At 47.4% G+C, this 5,595-nt stretch overlaps 1 long non-coding RNA gene across 1 annotated transcript; it reads right to left on the reverse strand.

Annotated features, from left to right (window-relative positions):
- Window positions 1–453: 453 nt before the first annotated feature.
- LOC138830292 (uncharacterized) lies at window positions 454–5,180 on the reverse strand. Its single transcript, XR_011372977.1, has 3 exons — window positions 4,896–5,180; window positions 4,412–4,501; window positions 454–3,604 (listed from the first exon to the last, which is right to left on the reverse strand). It is a non-coding gene; the product is annotated as an uncharacterized lncRNA (long non-coding RNA).
- Window positions 5,181–5,595: the final 415 nt, after the last annotated feature.

Genomic DNA, 5,595 nt, shown 5'->3' on the forward strand with positions numbered 1-5,595 from the left:
CATGAGAGGTGCTGATGGGTCAGCCTGGAAGCCGTATTTGAAAAATAAATAAAGCAAAAAAGGGCCGGAGGCATTGCTCAGATGATATAACTTCTGTCTAGTAAGGGCATGGCCCTGACTTCAAAGCCTAGCATGCAAAGAAAAACAAAATGATGGCAGTCATGTCCTGACCCTTTCACTGTCTGTTACGCAGTGCTGGGCTGTGTGACCCCAATGGGCTGTGACTCACAGCCTGCCTCTGGGACTGGAAGCCTAGACTTCAATCTGGTGGCCTCATGCTCTTCCTTAGCGTTTTCTTCCAAAGCTGGCATTTTACCACTTGAACCACACTTCTACTTGAGCTGGCATTTTTGCTGCCAGATAGTAAAAAAGAAAAAAGAAAAAGAAAACCCAGAAGTACTTAGTCCTTAACAATGGTAAGGAAATAAAAATAACACTTTATTTAATCCATCATGCCATTTAAATGTAGTTTATCTACCCAGAAAACAAACACAAGTACTTCCCAGGTGAAAAAGGTGAACTATGTCCTTTGTCATGTAAATTTGTGTTCCCCCCCCACCACTACCACTGTCAACATAAGAAAAGGAGTGAGCGCTGGAGAATCATCCCATCAAATCAGACCAGGTGAAGACTAAGTTGCTGCTCCAGGCCCAGGACTAGAGAGAGGTGAATGCGGAAGGAACTCCATTTCATATTGCACATTGGCGTGAATGCAGTCTCAGAGAGTGAGCTTGGATGCCCTGCTGTTGAAACTCCAATAAGAAGAGGACAATGCAACTCCATTAGTCACCACCCTGCCTCTGGACATTTCCATCCTTTCATTAAAAATGAAGCTGGCAAAAGCAGAACTCTACCCCAAGAACAGTCACGATGTTATTTTCAAGCGCGTTCCTCCCTTGCTTTTCCTTCCGCGGGGCCCTGGACAGCCAGAATAGAGCTCCTCCCCATCAGGCTTCACAGTGGCCCTGTGGAGTGCACAGAGGTGTCCTGAGGAGCAGCGAGCAGGTGTGGGACCAGATCTCTTCTCCCAGCCTCCCTCTCCAGTCCCCTCTCCTTCCCATCTCCAACTGCATTCTAAATCCCAATGGCCTAAATTAGCCCTGGGGTACAGGTCACACCAAGAGCAGAGAGGGGGTACAGGTCACACCAAAAACAGAGAAGGGATACAAGTCACACTACCAAGAGCAGAGAGGGGATAGAGTCATACCAAGAGCAGAGAGGAGGTACAGGTTAAACACTGAGAATAGAGAGGGGTACAGGTCACACCACTGTGAGCAGAGAGCATCCTATGGGGAGGGGAGAAGATGGCACCCACCAAGGCTGATGAGCAGGAAACCAAACCACACTCCCGCAAACAACCACACACACACACCAAACAACCACACACACACACCCCAAACAATCATAAACATCCCAAACAACCACACACATCCCAAACAACTACACACATCCCAAACAACCACACACACCACAAACAACCACACACATCCCAAACCACACACTTCCCAAACAACTACACACACCCCAAACAACCACACATACCCCAACCACACACACCCCAAACAACCACACACACCAAACTCAGCAGCATTGCTGTTTTGAGACACATCTGCCTGGATAGTCTTCCATCTCCATGGACCAAGAGTGAGGCTAAGGCTTTGGGCCTAGTCAGGGCTTGGACCTCGACTGTCAATAAATAAGCCATATATGCTGCTCATCCGATGATGTCAATTCGCCAACACAATCACTGGGTGCATCTAAGGTTTGGGCTCAGTAGGATAACAGTGGGACAATACATCCTCAGCTACATGCTGGTGGCTGGCACCTATCATCTCAGCTACTTAGCAGGCTGACATTAGAAGGATCAAGGTTCTAGGACAGACCGGGCAGAAAGGTCCACAAGACACTGTTTCTGGGGGAGAAAAACAGTGCGGTGACATGGGCCCGGGAGTCCAACATCACCAGTGAACCTAGAGGAGGTGGATTCAGACACAGTCATACAACATTGGCAGAAAGCAAAGGAACCTAGAGGCAAGGTTCAAGTGGTAAAGCATCCGTATAACAAGTGCAAGGCTCTGAGTTTAAACCCTAGGATCACCAAAATTTTGAACAGCAAAAATGAGCAAAATGTGCTCATTTTAGGGCTTGTCCTGAGTCAAACCCCAGCATACAGGCTTGCATAACCCTCATTGCAACCTTGTGTGTGTTTACTTGACGTCTGAGAAAGAGTGGCTCCAAACCCAGAAACACTTTGCGATTCTACAGATGGAACTCAATCCCAGCTCCCTAAAAAGAGCTGTGGGTGAAGTGTGTCCTTTCTCCTCTGGACCAGGGTTGACATGGTCTCAAGGCCTGGCCCGGCCACATCTGTGACATTCACGGGTCAGTGAGTGTGGCCCTGTGTGTGCTCTCTCTACCTCTGTGGTTCAGACAGTTAACATGTCCTAGAATTCCAGGTTTTGAGCCAGGTGGCCTGATGTCCCCACCTGGCACATCAAGACACTTACATTTCAGTCTCATCACTTGTGGCCTGAAAATAGCAACACAGTCCAATGTATGGAAAAGAAGAAGGAAGAAAAAGATGGGAACGTCTCCCCCAAAGTTTCAAAGGCTCCTCAAGTTGACAACAGAAGGCAATAGGAGACTCAGCATGAGAATGTGGCACCCAAAATAAAGGCCTTTATCAAAAACTTCCCAGTGGATGGGGAAACTGAGTCTCCAAGAGGCAGACGGTGACCCTAGGCTCTTCCTGCCCAGGGGTAGGTAGAGATGTGGGCTGGAGCTTGAAGTATCTGTGCACCTGTTTTAACCCAGTCAGCACGTGGGTCAGGACACTGGTCCTCTTATACAACATCCTCCACTGCCTCCCCCAGTCTCCAAAAGGTAGGATGTATGCAGGGTGCACAAAGAATCGGCACTGAGAACAGGCAAATCCCTGGGAGCCCACAACACAGATGCTTCAATGTATATTATGTACATCCTGGAAAATCACACATGCTCTTGAAAGTGCAAAGTCAGACTTCCTCTTCCCTCCCTCTCACTTTCCCTCCTCACAGGCTAAGCCTTATGCAGAGGTGATAAAAATCAGCCTCAGGATCCAAACCAATGTCCTCAGTCCTGCAAACCCTTCCAGGAGGCAGGGTGGCAGAGCCAGGCTGCCAGTAGAACACACACACAGACACACACACACACACACACACACACACACAGACACACACACAGACACACACACAAACAGACACACACACAGACACACACACACACACACACACATACACACACACACACCGCTCATCCCAGAGATGGCTTATTGATGCAATTACATGGTTCAAAGCCAGTGGCACCTGACAGGGGAAGAAAAAGACAAAACCAGAAAGGGAGGGATGGCCCCAGCACTACTCCCTTGGGCCGGCTGTACAAGTGCCAAATGCCTTTTCCTTGTGAACCACAGAGGCAGGTGCGGGCCGGCAAGCAGACAGGACCACAGCCCTGGCAACAGGAGGAAGTGGTAGTTGAGGTTTCCCGATAGATCTCCTGATCCTCTCTGGACCTCAGGACCTCTCCTAGGCTCCCCAGTGCTTTCCCTCTCTGGTCTCTGCTTGGCCTGCTCAAGAGGGACAGACAGACAGAAGTTAAAAGAGCAAGATTAGTTTCCTTTCACCCCTAACCCATCTCCTCATCCCTGTCCAGGGGCAGGGAGTACAAAGGTGGACACACAGGGAATCAAGAGCTCCAGGCTGCTGCCATTGGATCAGTGGGAAACTGGGCTGTTTGCATTTCCAAGTGCTGAATGGCCGGCCACTGTGATGTCCATGTTGATAATTCCTGATGCTTTGTATTCCAGCAAATGTTTAATCCCTCACTGATCAATAATCCTCACTCGGCTGTTCTTTTTTCCCTTTTTTAAAGAACCAAATCCCTTTTTACTCTTCAAATCCTTGAATAAAATTAGGCTGCTTTAGCCCTGGATGCGTTATTCCTCAAAGAAGCTGTGTGGTTTCATAACCTCGGTTGGGGTATTTTTAAAGGGACTGCCTAGACACACTTGTTCTTGGTGTCACCTAACTTGTCTCTGCAATTGCTGTGTGTTATAAGCTGGTCTCCTCAGACACTGCTTTCAACACAGATCTACTTTTTTTTTCGCTCAAAAGAAGAAAATAATTCAAAGTGAAGTTATTTGCCCTAACTAAACCAGTGAGTCTAATCTTTGCATTCCTGGCTTACACTTAAGTCCTTCTGTACAACTTGATTTCTACCTTCCATCTATAATTTCTTTCCAAAACCATATTGAAAAGAAAACAGCTCCATTCCTAGGCCATCTTAAGAAGCTGTACTTCTTTCTTAGAGGCACGGCTGAATGTTTTGGAAAATGCACATGACACATGGAAAGAGACAACGGCTCTGTGCTCACAGGGGATGGGCTGGCAGGGGGGTCTCACAATCCACTCCAGGTCCACCAAAGTTCCACAAACAACGGCAACAGAAAGAAACTGCCTTTCATCTGTAGCAGCAACCAAAGCAGCAACTTTCACCAAAGCTAACCCAAGCCAGGAGTACATCCCACACACACCAACCACTTCCACAGTTAGCCCATAAGAGCCCAAGCAGCTCACCACAATATGTATTAGAAAAACACATAATTTGTGGTGGAGAAAGAAGAGTCTCTCATACAAAAAAGAAAAAAAGGGGGGGGGGAAGCTCTTTCAAATGCAATTAACCAAAAGACATATTTCCCCTGTGTTTGTAAAGATCACTCTATGAGAAGCATAGTTTTTGTGTGAGAGGAGGGGGGGGTGGAGAGAAATGGGTTATCCCCACTAGTTAAGAAAGACAATTAAATTACTGGAGATTACCTTCATCATTAAGGAGAATGGGCTTTATTCATATTTACAGACCTAAGCAGACTTCAGTTTCCAGGTCACAAATGAATCTCTTCTCGTCTCAGATGCACATGTGGACACTGACATGGGCTGCTGTTGAGTTGATTGGATAATAATCTTATTCTCAAGCTCCTGCTGGAAAGAAGAGCTCCAGAGGAGGGCAGCAGGGGGAGGGGGAGATGGGTGAGGGAGGGAGGGAGGGAGGGAAGCGAGGAAGGAAGGAAGGAAGGGATAAAAAGAAGAATCCAATCATGTATTCTTCCTGGTTGGAATAAAAACGTAACCCCAGTATCCTGGAAGGGTTTCAAACACAGGCGAACAGTGTGCAGGAGGGTGTGTTAACAGCATGCCTTACCGGTGTGGCCTGCCTGAGACACTCTTAATGAATATTACTTCCTTCCCATTGGCTGTTCCCGCTAGAAACCCAGACCCATCCCTCCTTTCAGAAGTCAGTAATTCAGCTCCAGCCAAAGTCCAGAAAACATGCTCACGCAGGGACAAGGCTCCACCACCGATCCATAACCTTTGTGTCCTACAGTCAACCTGACCAACAGTACATAGGAGTGAATTTTTTCTGCCTTGGGTTGTGTTCCCAGCTTTGTGTCTGTTCTAAACTGAAGGTCCATCAAAGAAAAGAAAAATAGACAGCTTTCTTTAGAGAGAACATGCTGTCCTAAATGCTGGGGAGAAAGAACTTTCTCAATCAGGCTTCCAA

Source organism: Dipodomys merriami, unplaced genomic scaffold (genome assembly GCF_024711535.1).
Source record: "Dipodomys merriami isolate MVZ:Mamm:240054 unplaced genomic scaffold, mDipMer1.0.p SCAF_1878, whole genome shotgun sequence".
Classification (NCBI taxonomy): domain Eukaryota; kingdom Metazoa; phylum Chordata; class Mammalia; order Rodentia; family Heteromyidae; genus Dipodomys; species Dipodomys merriami.